This window comes from Mobula hypostoma, chromosome 20, assembly GCF_963921235.1.
Source record: "Mobula hypostoma chromosome 20, sMobHyp1.1, whole genome shotgun sequence".
In the NCBI taxonomy this organism is placed as follows: Eukaryota; Metazoa; Chordata; class Chondrichthyes; order Myliobatiformes; family Myliobatidae; genus Mobula; species Mobula hypostoma.
The window spans coordinates 54,711,148-54,729,591 of NC_086116.1; positions in this window are offsets into that span (position 1 = coordinate 54,711,148).

Below are 18,444 nucleotides of genomic sequence, written 5' to 3' on the forward strand. Positions count from 1 at the left end.
CTTTATCTGTGGTGTCACCGTTAACACACCAGCTACCACTGTCTCGACCGTGTGGTCTTGGTCAGCTTCTAAAGAGATCCAATGCAACTGAAGGCTAAAGTTAGCTTAATGTACTTGTCACATGTTTATTCACAGGTACGGACAGATGCAGCGAGCATCATGGCGATGCACTCAAACTCTGCACACCCATATGGACGCAAGCACTCTAGGCAACATCTTCCTTGAAGGCTCTTTCTCCCCTTCCTATTCAATTCTCCGTCAGTTTTCACTTCCTCTTATCCTCCCTTAGTTCACTTCCCCTAACTCCCTCCCTCGTTCTCCATCTCTCTTTTGTATCTCCCTCTTAACCATTTTTCTTGTTCACTCAACCCAACCCATTACTCCCTCTTTCTCTGAACTCTCCCTTCTCAAATGCTCTTTCATCTGTTACCTCTTTCTCCCAGGTCCCTTCTCTCACCACCTTTTCCCTCTTCATCTATTACTCTTTTCTTCTCTCTGTTTCTCCTCACTCCTCTCCACTGTCTAGCAAATGCCCACTCAATTTCTACTTCTTCCCTGTCAGAAACCCAACCCTCACTCCCCCACCGGCCCCCACTACTCCCCCTCTGTCAGAAAACCCCCCTCACTCCCCCACCGGCCCCCACTACTCCTCCTGTCAGCAACACCCCCTCACTCCCCCACCAGCCTCCACTACTACTCCTGTCAGAATCCCTACCCTCACTACCCCACCAGCCCCCACTACTCTGTCAGAAACCCCCCTCACTCCCCCACCGGCCCCCACTACTCCTCCTGTCAGTAACACCCCCTCACTCCCCCGCCGGCCTCCGCTACTACTCCTGTCAGAATCCCTACCCTCACTCCCCCACCGCCCCCCACTACTCCTCCTCTGTCAGAAATCCCCCCTCACTCCCCCACCAGCCCCCACTACTCCCCCTCTGTCAGAACCCCCCCTCACTCCCCCACAGGCACCCACTACTCCTCCTGTCAGAATCCCCTTCCCTCAATCCCCCATCACCCCCCACTACTCCTTCTCTGTCACCAGTCCCACACCCCTCCCAACATCCTTTGCCCCCACCAGATTTACAACTCGCTCCTTGCTCCACATTGACAAAGACAGTACTGTGCAAAAGTATTTGACAGCCTAGCTACTATATGTATACGTGCCTAAGACTTGTGCACTTGTGCAGAGTACTGCACTTTTCCCTCTGGGACAATAACTGCCTTTAGCTACCTATTTTAAAATAATGTCAGTTTGCTTTGGAATTGTACAGTATCATTTGTCCACCATCCAGACTGTTCCATGAAACAACCAGTCTTACCTGCAAGTCCTACGTGATTTTACTTCCTATTTCCACTACTTGGACGATTCTCAGTGAATTCACAATGAGCAGGTTCACCTCTGGTAACAGCTGCCTCTGAATCTGGTCATCACTGATCCACCCGTCTCTTAGAAGTCAAGAGAGGGAGGGTTTTTCCATTACTTGTCATATCATGTTCTTGATATTTATTGCTTTTTTAATTATTATTTTTGCTTTCTTATTGTCTTTGCACAGTTTGTTATCTTATCTGGTAGGGCAGTCTTTCGTTGATTCTGTAATGGCCATTGTTCGATAGATTTATTGAGTATGCCCACAAGGAAATGAATCTCAGGGTTGTATATGGTGACATACATGTACTTTGATAATAAATCTACTTTCATCTTTTATTAGTCACCCTAACTTTCTTAATTTGACCTCTTGCTGTTTTGTTAGGTTTCCTTAGACCTGAATCAAATTTAAATGGTTGCACGTTCTTACTTGGATTTCAGTTCATGCACATCTTCTTCAAATCCACCAAATCCTTACATTTGTCATTATCATGCTTCTGGCAGCTCAGTAAACTTCTCATTAACTATATGTGGAAGTGACCACCACATTAGTTAGACAGACGCTGTAGAATAGATTCTGCAGGTACCACGGTATGGAATATGGAAGCGGTTAGTGCGACGCTATTACAGCTCGGTCGTCAGAGTTCAGAGTTCGATCCCAGCATCCTCTGTAAGGAATCTGTGTGCCCTCCATGTGGAATACACTGGTTTTTCCCAGTGCTCTGGTTTCCTTCCTCTGTCCAGAGACATACCAGGCAGGTGAATTGGTCATTGTAAATTGACCCATAATAAGGTTAGGGTTAAATCTGGATTGTGGGGGCTTGCTGGGTGGTGTGGCTCTAGGGGGCAGGAGGGCCTACTCCGCACTGTATCCCCTAAATAAACAAAATAAATAAAAGCTGGCAAACTAAAATAACACACAAAATAAACAGGGATCCATCCTAACTCACACAAAATGCTGGAGGAACTCAGCAGGTCAGGCAGTGAACTGCTGCTGCTAAGTTAACAAATTTCATGACACATGCAGGTGATAATAAACCTGATTCTGATTCAGACTCAGACTGAGACCCTTCTTTAGGGCGGGAAAGGAAGGGCAAAGACACCAGATTAAAAGCGGGGGCCACAACAGCAGCAGGCCACAAACATACATTCAGTGGCTTCTTTATTAGGTACAGGAGCTACCTCATTATGTGGCCACTCAGGGTAGTTTGGGTGCCAGCACTTTGTACTCAGAGGCTATCGGAACAGACAAGTATTGAATATTGAAAGATGTTCTGCCACTGTAACCATGTAATTCTCCAAATTTATCTGACTACAGGTGAGTATTGTAACTGAAGCTGTAGTTATTTGTTTATTGTTGAAAAAGTATAACACATCATGTTAGGAGAGTGAGATTCTCCTAGACACCCTCTACCCCCGGAGGCTGACTGTGTGAATAAAGACTTCCGATTTACAGTGTTCATGTGTCTCCGTTTTAACCACTCACAAATATCCTACTTTTATGACTGCTTATTTTGGTTTTCTCACAAGAGTGAATTTCTCTGTTACTCAATCAAACATTAGAGTGGGGTTCCCACCCTTCTTTATGCCGTGGACCAATACCATGAAGCAAGGGGTCTGTGGACCCGAGGTTAGGAACCCCTGCCTTAGCATAATCTTAAACTTATCCATAATCATAAACCCTTCCTTTCCTACTTTCTAACAATTAATTCTAACATCGTGGAATAATATAATTTAAAATCAATTGCAAAGGATTAAAGTCAGATTTATTAGCCTACACCCATAACAGCTAAAATCAGTTCATTTAGTATCAACTCAGAATAAATAAAAGCAATCTTCTATCATACCCGCTGATTAGAAATGGAGCATACAACAATTAAACTACATTAAACAAGATGAATCCAATTAAATTTATTTCTACTTAAATACTTTACATAAGCAAAGGGATTAGACAATACAAAGCAGTTTTGATTTTTAAAAAACACACAATAACAAGGTTCATGTGTGCATTATTTGTAATTCTTGATTATTTCTTACTGTCCAATGATATTAAAAAGTAACTTTTTAAGAAGTGAGCTTCCCATAAAAGCAAGGCTCACTAGGTGATCTGGACTTTAGAAATTTAGTAAGAATTACAGAAATATTCTGTTCTTGTCCTATTTAGTTTGTTAAGTCAAACACTTTCATTTAATGTCCAGTGCATGACGTTCGATGAAATGAGCCAATAGTATGGAAGTAGGAGGTCACTATTTTTGTAGAATCGGACCCAGCATTCAAAGGTTTTGTCATTTTAACAAAAGGAATAAATCAAGATGATCATCTCACCACCAGAACAATTGCTGAACTTTCTACTCAATGTAATCCCACACCACACCATGCTTTCGGTGAAACTGAATAGTGGAACTGAAAGGTTTCACCAATCAATGTTTAATGCAACACTTAAAAATGACCCACATGACTGTTGGAACAAAGCCAAGTGACGATGAACAATATTTTGTGGCACTTGCAATATTTACACCAACAATAAAGCAGCAGCTTTGACAATTCATCAGTGTTGTCTTCATCACCTCCCCTCTATTAACAACTGTACATTTTTAAAATGGGCATCGTGCTCTATTTTGTTGTAAATTGTGCATTTAGAATGTTCTATCCATTCCCTCTTTCAGCCCTCATCATTCTGCCCCTGTCCTTTCATTGGAAAAGACTTCAATTGTGTTTCAGAACAAAAGTGAACTTCCCTTTACAAAAATGCTGAGCATGTAAATTACAAGGGAGTTGCTCATTAAGCTGGAGAGCACAAATTCCCCCATTTGGCCCATCTCAGTCATGCTGACCCCAAAGCTGATTGATGCTAATGCCATTTGCCTGCATTAGGTCTATGGTTCCTCAACTCCTTTCTTATCCAAGTCAGATTGTTTGCAGAGCAGCAGAGTATTTTGTTTTTTTTAATTATTGTACACAAAGATGAGGTTTATTGATTGAACATAAATCTGAACATAATCCGAACAATTCTTAGCAGTCTGATTCCACAGAGCGGTAACTCAGCCAATCACTGGAAGGAGTGAAGAGATATTTTTATTTATTTATTTTATTTAGCAATACAGTGTGGCACCAGCCCTTCCAGCCCTTCGAGCTGCACCGCCCAGCAGCTCAGTTGTTAACTCCAGCCTCATCACTGGATAATTCACAAGATTCACCTCGACGGTACATCTTTAGACTGTGGGAGGGAACTCACCCCTTCCACAGGGAGAATGTACGAACTCCTCACAGAGGATGCAGGGAACTGAACCGCAGACTCCGAAGCCCTGAGCTGTAATAGCATTGGGATAACTTCTCGGCCACCGCGACAAGTTTCTGATGCAGATGGTGAATAGATACTTCTGTTAAAAGTTGGGTTATGTCATTGTAGAAATGGATACTGGTCTTAAACACAAGAAGGGCAGGCATCTTATGGGATTAACTGATATGATTAATGTCACACAGGCGGTGATGAAGTCCTGAATTCTTAAACAGAGTTTTAATTTATTCAGGAAGGCCAGGATTGCTCACAGTGTAATTTTACAGCTTCATTGTTTATTCAATATAATGATTGACTTTGCAAATACGAGGCTGTGAGGGATTTGGTTGTCAGTGCAGCTTTAGCATAATTTAGAAAACGAATGCAAAGGAATAATGTAAAATATGTAAAATGATATTGAATTCTTTCTTTCAAAAATGCACAAAATAAGCAGTGTAAGCTTGTTTCTGTTACACATATGATGACTTTGCGAACTGCAGGAAAATGAACTGGAGTCTACAATGCTACCTTTGTGTGGCATGGTAGCGTAGCAGCTGGCTCGAGTGACTCTATTTCGGCTCAGAGAGTCCGGGTTCGGAATTCAGTCCCGACGTCCTCTGTAAGGAGTCATTGCACGTCCTCCCCACAGAATGTGTGCGTTTCCCTGGGTGCTCCGGTTTCCTCCCACAGACCAAAGAGGAACCCAGTAGGCTAATTGGACATTGGGAATTGTCCTGTGATTAGTTTCGGGTTGCCAGGAGTTGCTGGGTAGTGTGGCTCAAAGGGCCTGAAGTCCCTATTCCACACAATATCTCCAAATAAATATAAAAAATAAATTCTCACTAATGAGCTCCTTGCAGTATGAGGAGAATAAAAACTGAGGTTAATGTAGGATTCAGTGGCTGGTGCATACTTGATAGCTGGAGGGCCTGTTTCTCTGCGATATCTCCAGCTGGAGCAAAGGTTAAACACAGAACAACTGCTTCAACACTATCCCAATAACTATTGCCAGGATGAGTACAGCACGATTGAAATAGTGTAAATTCCCTCAACACTACCCCAACAACTAACCCCAGGAGTACAACATGATTGTAAATTCCCTCAACACCACCCCAACAAATAATCCAAGGAGTACAATATGATTGTAAATTCCCTCAACACCACCCCAACAACTAACCCCAGGAGTACAACATGATTGTAAATTCCCTTAACACCACCCCAACAACTATCCCCAGGAGTGCAGTATGATTCAAATAGTGTAATTCCCCCAACAACTATCCCCAGGAGTACGGGAGGGAGGGAACATCAACTCAGACGATGAGAGGCCTGTGTCGGACATTTTCATGCCTTACAAGACGCAGATTGGAAGTCTGTGTGGGGCGCCACTCCTCGCACAGACACTAGAGCAATGTGTGGTTAAGTGCCTTGCTCAAGGACACAAACACGCTGCCACAGCTGAGGCTCGAACTAGTGACCTTCAGATTACTAGACGAACGCCTTAACTACTTGGCCACGTGCCCAACACAACTAATCCCAGGAGTACAGTACAATTCAAATGGTGTAAATCCCCTCAACACCACTCCAAGAACTATTCCCAGGATGAGTACAGCACAACTGAAATACAGTGTAAAGCACAAAGTGACAGACGTAATGCATTCCTATGTAATGGTACTCCTTTTTCAAAGCAACCTCAGTCTATGCTATCCTGCTTCATCTCTGGCTGTAACTATCCTTATTCAGTCACCACACCAAGGTGGTGAGGAGTGGACATACTGCAAGATATTGGGGTGAGATATGGCATCATCAATCACCTGACTCTCAGCTTGTAATCCCAGAATTCAGAGCTGGAGAGGTAATCCCAACTCACTTGAGCTACTTGGAAAGGCCTTAAACCCTATACATTCTGATACGGAGGTCCTGCTGCTCCCACTAATCCAAAGGCTCCACACATTGACAAGGATGTTAGCTTAAAGAAATTTAAAACAAAAATGCCAATGTCATTCCTTATCTGTTTCCTTTTGTGAATGGCTTCTACTTGAAGGTGGTACCTGTCCCATTTCGCTGCATTACCGTTACTCAGAACCACCCAGTGCCTTTTCCTCCACCTTGTAGTCTAACGAAGCGCCCAATATTCCTGTTCTATATGGCATCAATTGGAAAGGTTTGTAGAATTTCAGACTCAGATTTTGTTTTCATTTTCTCTTTGCATGTGAAGATATCTTCACCAAAGTTGTTGTTCTCACTACGCCTTTGTTAAAGAGATAATGTGAATGTTTTTCCCTGATGATCATTTTCAGCTTTTGCGACAACGCCGTAAATTCCACCGTGTTCTCTTCTCCACTCTGAAACGATGAAGCAAAGTTAAGAAAGTTTGCCATTTTATTTAATAAACCGTGGTTCACATTGATGGACACCTCATAATGGAGCATATTTTCTCACTATGATGCACCAAGCGAAAGGCCAAAGCGCAAAAATTAAGTATCTCAGGTGAAAGATCAAGGACCACTTGTGAAGGACAGCAGGTACGAATTCAAATGGATTTAGAACAGTGGAGGAAATAGAGCACCAAGAGGAAACCCACATGGTCATGAGGAAAACATACGGACTCCTTACAGATGGTGGTGAGAACCGAACTTGGATCACTGGCGCTGTAAAGCGTTACACTAACCAAATGCATAGAAAGGCAAGAGATAAACCAAATATGCTTCTAATTCACTGGTGCAACCCTAGTTCTCTTCTTGGTTATAGGACATAACTTGGTTAATAGCACCTCTGATTATAGGAAGACAAAGAAATTGCTTTCATCCCCACAACCATCCCACATACAATGACAGAATAACTCATCAGATTGGTCCTTTAGGGAGAGGGCAAAATGTTTTTCTGGAGATTTTACACTCACAGAATACTACAACACAGAAACAGGCTCTTCAGCCCATCTAATCCATGCCAAACCATTAATCTGCCTCGTCCCATCAACCCGCACCTGGACCATAGCCTTCCATACCCCTCCAATCCATGTACCTACCCAAATTTCTCTTTAACGTTGGAATCATACCCAGCACCCGTCAATTCCACAAATTAAACTCTCTGGCTAAAGAAATTCGTAATCTCCATTCTAAAAGGACACCCCTCTATTCTGAGGCTGTGTCCTCTGATCTTGTACTCTCCCACCATAGGAAACACCCTCTCAGCATCCACACCATCAAGGCCTTTCACCATTTGATAGGTTTCAATGAGGTCACCCTCTTCTTCTGAATTCTAGTGAATACAGGCCAGAGCCATCAAAAGCTCTTCTATGACAAGCCATTCAATCCTAGAATCACTTTCGTGAAACTCCTTTGAACTCTCTCCCATCTCATCACATACTTTCTAAGATAAAGGGCCCAAACCTGCTCACACTACTCCAAGTGAGGCCTCACCAGTTCTTCATAAAATCTCAACATTACAGGCTTGCTTTTATATCTTAGACCTCTTGAAATGAATGCTAACATTGCATTGGCCTTCCTCACTGCAGACTCAACCTGAAAACTAATCTATAGGGAGTCCTACATAAGGACTCCCAAGGCCCTTTCAGCCTCAGTTTTTTGTATTTTCTCTTCATTTAGAAAATAGTCAAACTTCTCATTTCTTCTACCAAAGTGCATGACCACACACGTCCCAACACTGTATTCCATCTGCCATTTCTTTCCCCATTCTCCTAATCCAAGTCCTTCTGCAGCCTCTCTACATGGTCAAAACTACCCGCCCCTCCACCGATCTCCATATCGTCTGTTAGCTTGGCAACAAAGGCATCAATTCCATTATCCAAATCATTAACATTTAATGTAGAGGAATCTGTCACAACACTGACCCCCTGTGGGACACTACTAGGCATCAGAAAACAGCAAGAAAAGGCTCCCTTTATTCCCACTCTTTGCCCCCTGCCAATCAGCCACTGCTTTATCCATGCAAGAGTCTTTCCCTTAATATCATGGGCTCGTAGCTCGTTAAGCAACCTCAAGTATGGCACCTTGTCAAAAGCCTTCTGAAAATCAAAGTACACAACATCACCCTATCCCCCTTTGTCCATCCTGCTTGTTATTTCTTCATAGAATTCCAACAGATTTGTCAGGCAAGATTTTCCTTGAGGAAAGTATGCTGACTGCGGCCTATTTATCATGTGCCTCCAAGCACCTTGAGATCTTGTCCTGAACAATCCAACATCTTCCCAACTACTGAGGTCTGACTAACTGGCCTATAGTTTCCTTTCTTCTGCCTCTCCACATACTTCAAGAGTGGAGTGACATTTGCAATTTTCCAGTCTTCTGGAACCATTCCAGAATCTAGTGATTCTTGAAAGATCATTACTAATGCCTCCACGATCTCTTCAGCCCCCTCTTTTAGAACCCTGGGGTGTAGGTGTGGTCCAGGTGACTTATCTACCTTCAGACTTTTCAGTTTCCCAAGAGCCTTCTCTCTAGTTATGGTAACTTCACACACTTAATGCCTCCTGATACCAGGAAATTCCACCATACCGTTAGTGTCTTCCACAGTGAAGATTGATACAAAATACATATTCAGTTTGTCTGCCATGTTATTGTCCCCCATTACTAGCTTTCCAGCATCATTTATCAGCTGTCTGATATCCACTCTCACCTCTCTTTTACACTTCATATATCTGAAGAAACTTTTGGTGTCCTCTTTAATATTATTGGCTAGCTTACTTTCATATTCCATCTTTACCATCTTATTGACCAATTTAGTTGTGCTCTTTTGATATTTAAAAGCTTCCCAATCTTCTAATTTCCCACTAATTTTTGCTCTATTATCTCCCCTCGCCTTGGCTTTTATGCAGGCCTTGACTTCTCTTGTTAGCCACAAATTGTGCCATCTTTCCTTTAGAATACACCTTCCTCTTTGGGATGTACATATCCTGTGCCTTTGTAATTGCTTCCAGAAATTCCAGCCATTGCTGCTTTGCTGTCGTCCCTGCCAGTGTTCTTTTCCAATAAATTCTGGTCATCTCCTCTCTCATGCCTCTGTAATTCCCTTTACTCCACTGTAATACTGATACATCTGACATCAGCTTCTTTTTCTCAAATTTCAGGGTGAATTTAATCATGCTATTATCTTTTTCCTCTGCGGGTTGTTTTAGCTTAAGCTCTCAAATTAATTCTGGTTCATTAAACAACACCAATCCAGAATAGCTGACCCTCCAGTGGCTTCAACCACAGCTGCTCTATATAAAAAAAAAATCTCATAGGCACTCTAGAAATTGTCTGTCCTGTAATCCAGCACCAACCTGACTTTCCCAATCTACCTGCATATTGAAGTACCTGATCACTATTGTAACGTTGTCCTTTTGGCATGAATTTTCTATCTCTGATTGTAATTTGTAGTCCATAACCTTACTATTGTTTGGGAGTCTGTACACAACTCCCTTCAGGGTCTTTTCACCTTGGCAGTTTCTTAGCTCTATCCACAATGATTCAACACTTTCTGACCCTATGTCACGCTCTGTGGACATGAACGGGACACCCGGATGGCATGTTGCCTCCCAGGTGCCAAGGTCAGGGACATCTTGGATCATGTCCACAACATTTTGAAGAGGGAGGGAGAGCAGCCAGATGTCTTGGTACATGTTGTTACTCATGACATAGGAAGGAAAAGCAAAGAGGCCTTGAAAAGAGATTTAGAGAGCTAGGTAGAAAGCTAAGAAGCAGGACCTCCCGGGTAATAATTTCAGGACTGCTGCCTGCACCACGTGCCGGTGAGGATAGAAGCAGGATGATTCAGCAAGTTATTGCGTGGCTGAGAAGCTGGTACAGGGGGCAGAGCTTCAGGTTCTTGGATCACTGGGATCTCTTCTGGGGGAGGTATGTCCTGTACAAGAGTGACGGGTTGCACTTGAACCTGAAGGGGACCAATATTCTCATGGGCAGACACGAGGAAATCTGCAGGTGCTAGAAATTCAAGCAACACACACAAAAAATGCTGGTGGAACGCGGCAGAGCAGGCAGCATCTATAGGAAGAGGTACAGTCGACGTTTCGGGCCGGGACCCTTCAACAGGACTAACTGAAAGAACAGATAGAAAGAGATTTGAAAGTGGGAGGGGGAGATGTGAAATGATAGGAGAAGACAGGAGGGGAGGGGTGGATCTAAGAGCTGGAAAGTTGACTGGCAAAAGGGATACCAGACTAGAGAAGGGAGAGGATCATGGACGGGAAGCCTGGGGAGAGAGAGAAGGGGGGAGGGGAGCCTGGAGGGTGGAGAGCAGGCAGGTTTGTTAGAGCTTTAGGGGAGGGTTTAAACTAATTTTGCAGGGGGGTGGGAACTGGAGTGAAGGAACTCAGGATAGGACAGGAAGCAAAAAAGTAAAGATAGTGTGCAGTCAGACTGTCAGGAAGGGCAGGCGGATGATAGAACATGATTGCAGCCAGCAAGGTGAGTATCAGTGCTTTAAGGATGCAGAATCAAAAAGGGTAGCAAATACAGTACTCAAGGTGTTATATCTAAGCACACGGAGTATAAGATTTAAGGTGGATGATCTTGTTACACTTTTACACATTGTCGGCTATGATGTTGTAGCCATCACCGAATTGTGGCTGAAGGATGGTTGTAGTTGGGAGCTGAATGTCCAAGGTTACACGTTATATTGGAGGGATAGAAAGGTCGGCAGAGGGGGTGGTGTGGCTCTACTGGTAAAGAATGGCATCAGATCAGTAGAAAGATGTGACATAGGATCGGAAGATGTTGAATCCTTGTGGGTTGAGTTAAGAAACTGCCAGGGTAAAATGACATTTATGGCAGTTATATACAGGCCTCTAAACAGTAGCTGGGATGTGGACTGTACATTACAATGGGAAATAGAAAAGGTGTGTCAAAAGGGCAATGTTATGATAGTCATGGGAGATTTCAATATGCTGGTTGATTGGGAAAATCAGGTTGGAAACTGATCAAGAGAGTGAGTTTGTTGAATGCCTGTGATATGGCTTTTTAGAGCAGTTTGTCGTTTAGCCTACTAGGAGATCAGCTATATGGATTGGGTGTTATTTAATGAACCAGGGGTGATTACGGAGCTTAAGGTAGAAGAACCCCTAGGAGGCAGTGATCACAATATGATTGAGTTCAACTTGAAATTTGATAGGGAAAAAGTAAAGTTTGACATAGCAGTATTTCAGTAGAGTAAAGAAAATTACAATGGTATGAGAGAGGAGTTGGGCAAAGTAAGTGGGAAGGAGATGCTGGCAGGGATGTCAGCAGAGCAGCAATGGTGTGAGTTTCTGGGAAAAATGAGGAAGGTGCAGGATCGATGTATTCAAAAAATGAAGAAATACACAGATGGCAAAGTGGTACAACCGTGGCTGACAAGGGAAGCAACACTAATGTAAAAGCTTAAGAGAGGGCATACATCAAAGCAAAACTTCGTGGGAAGACAGAATTGCAAAGCTTTTAAACCCCTATAAAGAGCAACTAAAGGAATCATTAGAAGGGAAGAGATGAAATATGGAAGGATGCTAGCAAACAATATCAATGTGGATAGTAAAAGCTTCATCAAGTATGTAAAAAAAAATAAGAGAGATGAGAGAGGATATAGGGCTGCTAGAAAATGAGGTCAGAGAAATAATAACGGGGGACAAGGAGATGGCAGATGAACTACCTGAGTATTTTGTATCAGTCTTCACTGTGGAAGACACTAGCAGTGTGCCAGATGTCGAAGGGTATGAGGGAAGAGAAGTGAGTGGAGTTACTAAAACAAGGGAGAAGGTGCTTAAAAAGCTGAAAGACCTAAGGGTACATAAGTCACCCGGACCGGATGAACTACACTCTAGGTTTCTCAAAGAGGTAGTGATAGAGATTGTGGAGGCATTAGTAATGATCTTTCAAAAATCATTGGACTCTGGCATGGTGGCCATAGTACAGGAAAATTGCAAATGTCACTCCACTCTTTAAGAAAGGAGGAAACCAGCAGAAAGGAAATTATAGACCAGTTAGCCTGATGTCTGTGATCAGAACATGTTGGAGCCAATTGTTAAGGATGAGATTATGGAGTACTTGGTGACACAGGACAAGATAGTACAAAATCAACATGGCTTCCTTGAGGGAAAATCTTCCCTGATGAAACTTTTGGAATTCTTTGAGGAGATTACAAGTAGGATAGATAAAGGGGATGCAGTCGATGGTGTATATTTGGACTTTCAGGAGGCCTTTGACAAGGTGCCAGACATGAGGCTACTTACCAAGTTAAGAGCCCATGGTATTACAAGAAAGTTACTAACATGGTTAGAGCATTGGCTGATTGGTAGGAGGCAGCATGTGGGAATTAAAGGATCCTCTGCTAGTTGGCTGCCATTGACTGGTGGTATTCCGTAGGGGTCGGTGTTGGGACTACTTCTTTAATGCTGTATATCAATGATGGAGAAATTGATGGCTTTGTTGCCAAATTTGCGGATGATACGAAGATCGGTGAAGGGGCAGATAGCATTGAGGAAACAGGTAGGATGCAGAAGGACTTGGACAGATTAGGAGAATGGGCAAGAAAGTGGCAAATGAAATACAATGTTGGAAAATGCATAGTCATGCACTTTGGTAGAAGCAATAAACGTGCAGGATGTTTTCTAAGTGGGGAGAAAATCCAAAAATCTGAGATGCAAAAGACTTGGGAGTCCTTGTGCAGAATACCCTAAAGGTTAACTTGCAGGTAGAGCCAGTGGTGAGGAAGGCAAATGCAATGTTAGCATTCATTTCAAGAGGTCTAGAATACAAGAGCTGGGATGTGATGCTGAGGCTTTATAGGGCACTGGTAAGGCCTCACCTTGACTATTGTGAACAGTTTTGGGCCCCTATCTTAGAAGAGATGCACTGGCATTGGAGCCGGTTCAGAGGAGGTAAACAAAGATGATTCCAGGAATGAAAGGGTTATCATACGAGGAATGTTAGATGGCTCTGAGTCTGTACTCGTTGTATTTTAGAATGATGAGGGGGATCTCATTGAAATCTTTCGAATGTTGAAGGGCCTAGGCCTAGACAGAATAGATGTGGAAACGATGTTTCCCATAGTGGGGGAGTCTAGGACAAGAGAGTACAGCCTCAGGAGAGAGGGGTATCCATTTAAAACAGTGATGCAAGAAACTTCTTTAGCCAGAGCATTGTGAAGTTGTAGAATTTGTTACCACAGGCAACGGTGGAGGTCAGGTCATTGAGGGTATTTTTGGCAGAACTTGATAGGTTCTTGATTAGATATGGTATCAAAGGTTACAGGGAAAAGGGCAGGGAGTGCGGCTGAAGAGGGGAAAAAGGGATCAGCCATGATTGAATGGCGGAGCAGACTCGATGGGCCATTGGTCTAATTCTGCTCCTTTTTCTGATGGTCTTAACTGCCGACTGCCCCGTTTGCTTCTTTTAACCTCTCCCTTCCTCTTATGCAATCCAATGTCTCCTCAGAACTGCAGTGTGCAAAATATCAGGTAAGATTCTGCAGCTCTTGTGTGAAATATAATTACTGGCTATTTAACACAGACATGAGTGGGCAGGTTAAATCCTCTTCTGAAAGACTGCCCAGCCACGCAGAACAACACGGAAGTGAGTCGATCTAATTTGTGGGCTGAAGCTTTTGAATTTGCATTTGAAACTGTGATGCACTGAGTAAAAGATTGCACCAACAGTGAATTAAATTTCAGACCTTTGACAGTCGTCATTGTAAGAGCAAGCAGGCTCTCAATGCATGGAAACTTGTGTAATTTCCTGTTACCTAAATGGAAATGAAAGACTGCAGAATTGAAACAGGAAGCCCTTATCCCACTGAGCTCTTGCTCCTTATCTGGCTTGGGATGGGGGTTGAAAGTTCCTACCTGAGTCAGTGCTTGGATCAACCTGCGGACTATGGGATCTTCCAATGCAGAGGGCAATCCAGTGAACTTACTGATGCAATCCAAGATGCAATTTATTGTCTCTTCCTGGCACTGAGAGACAAAGGAGTTGGGAAAAAGCATGAATCAGTCTGTGATACAGAACCAATAAGCACCATATTTCCAGATCTAGGCACAAAAAATGGACCAAAAAGAAGCACGGCAGCCAATTCCAACGTGTTATCCAAGCACCTCCCCACAGCCTCCCCACTTTGTCTCCAAGCACCTCCCCACAGCCTCCCCACTTTGTCTCCAAGCACCTCCCCACAGCCTCCCCACTTTGTCTCCAAACACCTCCCCACGGCCTCACAATGGATGCAACTTCACCTTCCCCCTGACCTGCCAATGGGGAGGAGGTCCAATTGGGGGCAAAGACTCCAAGCAGAGACCTAACGTCACTTGGATCATAAAGCAGAGTAAGACTAGAAGGTACCAAACAAGAAGTATACTGGACTTTATTTTTAAGTGTTTCATTAACTCAATCATACAACTTGAGCACGTGAAAAGGAATATCCAAATTCATTCACCATCTCTGACTGCTCTGAGAGAAGTATCAGTGGTGAGCAGCCTTCTTGAACCTCTGCAGAACAGTCATTTATCAGGCGAGGGAGGGTGATGTTTCCACAATGCATCGGAGATTATAAAGCTTCATGGTTTATGCTGAGGGCTTGCAGGGCCACGCACTTTACGGTATTTATGATGTCTCACTATCTCTGTTGGAAAAGACATTGCTAAGGATACCAGACACTGGATGAAGTTTACAAGTAACCCAATGTTTGTCTGATTTATTCAATGTGCTAAATTCAGATTGATTAGTTGCCATCGTAAAATTTTAACCTCTTTGTCTAATCTTAGTGCAGGTCTTTGTCTTACATAGTATAGAAACATAGATGCTTCACAACCATAATTTTCTTCATAGATTCTGCTATTGGAGGAAATCAATTCACATGTACACAGGTAAACCACACACACACACACACACACACACACACACACACACACACACTCACTCTCCAACAGTGAGATCAATCCTGAGGTTTAAATAATCTCAGACAAGTGCACAAAATCAGGGTCACGAGGTGCATCAACCCAACTTTAAGAAGCACCCACCTTTTCCAAACCCCACAGATTATGCTTGTCTGTTGGTTTTGACAACAGTGTCACCACATCGTCTGATCTCAGCACTGGCTCCTGTGAGGGGAATAAAGATTCGTCAGCAGCAAATCAAGAGGCCAGTCCAATCCCATTCATTCTCTCTCTGTCTCCCATCCCTTTCCCCAATTTCCTTTCCTCTTTCCCAGTGAAGCAGGCTCCTCGTGTGGATACAATCCTTGTGCTCTGTACTGGTTCACCCTGTCCATGTGTGTGAATTGACCTGCACAGACTCCCAACCTGAATGGACCAACAAAACAGGCAGATTCCACCAAGCACGGGCAGAAGGGGGATTTATTTGTTGTGTTACTGGGTGGGAAGCACAGAATCATAAACCAGTAAACAGGAGCTCAAATTCCATTAGTACACTTTGACAGCTTGAGTTGAATTAATTTACTGAGATTCTGTGCAGAGTAGCCCCTTCCGGCCCTTTGAACCACACCGCTTAGCAACCCTGGATTTAATGCCAAACTAATCATGGGGCAATTTACAATGACCCATTAACCGTCCAACCGGTCTGTCTTTGGACTGTGAGAGGAAACCAGAGCACCCAGAGGAAACCACGTGGTCACAGGCGGAACATACAAGTTCCTTAAGGCAGCAGTGGTAACTGAACCCAGGTTTCTGGTCCTGGGAAGAGTTGCACTCATCACTACGCTACTGTGCTGCTCCCTGATTTTCAAAACTCAGGAAATAAAAAAGTAGGTAAAGGTTACCAGTAATTTTTTGGATTTTCTTCTGAACCATGAAGGGTAAAATTTGGGGCAAATGCACAAATGTTGCTGTTGGTGTGGCAGACTGTAAGGACCAAAGCAAACCTGGGCTGTCTTTTACTTCAACAGATTACTGACCTTGAGGTGTTCCAGCCAGCACCACATCAGTGCACTGAGAACCCGGGGGTCTTCCTCTGCCCCCAGTCGGCCCCAAGCCCCTTCCTTCTCATTTAGTTGCACCTTGATGAGAAGCAGAAGGAACAGAGAGGCATTACAGTAAATCTGACACCGATGTAGAACAGGATGACTGAGGGGGACAGAGAGGGAGGCAAAGGAGAACTCTGACACTGAGATAATGAAACAAAGAGATGAGGGAAGAAAAGGAGAGTACAAATAGAAAGAGGGACAGGAAAACTGGCAGAATGAGCTTCCCACTCCTGACAAAGGGATTATGACTGGAAATATTAAACCTGTTTCACACTCCCCAGATACAACCTGGCCTGCTCTGTGTTTCAGCTATTTTTATTGTCATTGACAGAATGAGAGGCAGAAAAAAAAAGGATGAAAGGTGGTGGGTGGGGTGGGGGGAGAGAGGGGGGCAGAGGGGTAGGAAGGGGAAGAGGGTGAAGAGAGGGTGGAAAGAGGGTGGAGGGGAGAGGGGGAAAGTGTGTGGTAGAGGTGCAGTAAGAGGGGGAGGTGGAGGGGGAATGCATATTCCCTCAGAAATGCAAATACAAATATCTAGGTGGTGTTACTTAATTCCAGAACATTCTATCAGAGTTTAGAATACTTCAGAGAGCATGCCTCGAAAGGATAACATGCATTATGAAAAGATGTGAGAGGCAGGATTAGCTGCAGATCTTTGCTTCCTGTAGTACAATCTAGGCTATAGAGTGCTGTTTGTTACTAGGGTGGATTGCAGGTTAGAACAAGGTATGAAATCTGGGAGCTATGTTGGCTATGCACAATCTATCTACACCATATATTCTCAACATTATTTTCTTCTGCTTCATTGAGCCCTTAGGAGACATATTAAAATCCCCACATTGCTGTCGGCTGATATTGAACATTTGTAGCTGGCTTATTGCGATCTCTGGTGTGGCCAACAGGGGGAGCTGTGCCCCGGGAGAAGCAATGATTTCAAGTGGAAAGTAGGAAGGGTTCCTGATACAGGTATGGAACACGTTCCTTTCAAACATTAGGCTGTTCAACCGGCTGTCGTTTTGGTCCAACCTCTAATCTGTCCTTACCTATTGTTCCACAGATATACAGGGCATCAGCATCCGTTGCATTGTTGGTTGGATTGCATTAATTAGTATTTAGTGCTGAGATTTCTGGGCCCTCTTCGTCTTCATCCTTAGCTTTAATACCCATGAATACAAGAGCAACCAGGCTTCCTTTTTTGTGCATAATGCTTTACACATCTCTCACTATAAACAATATTGTAGGTGTACTGAATATCGGTCTACAGCAGACCCAGGCAGGCAGAAAAGCTCCAGTGACTGGGAGATTTAGAGTCAAAGTTACTTGATATTGCTGAGCTGCGAAATTTAGAACGCATTATGCTCAAATGACGTTATTTTCCTTTTAAAAATATCAAGTGGAGTGAAAGTAAAGAGGGATTTCAAGCGGATGTGAAAGGAATTCGGCAAGTTGGACCGCAGGCAGACCTGACAGGGTGAAGCCCCAGGAAGGCTGTGCAGTTTACCCTGGTGAATAGAACATCTTCTCAAGAGAGATGGCAACACATGCATTAAAAACCACATCACTACTAGCAATAGGAAGATTTATAATTATACAGGACTATTTACAGCCCAATTCCCACTGCTCTTTCAGGACAGCCCAAAAAAAGACTTTTTAACCAATGAAGTGCACTTGAAGTACAATCATGCTTGAACTGTAGGAAAAGTGCCACCCAGTCTGGGCACAGGAAATGTCCATAATGTTATAATGGCCAGAGAAACTGTTATAGCTACAATACCTGCAAGAATAAAATATCGAATCTGAACTCAAATCAGTGCCCACTAAAAAGGTGAGCTCAAAGAGA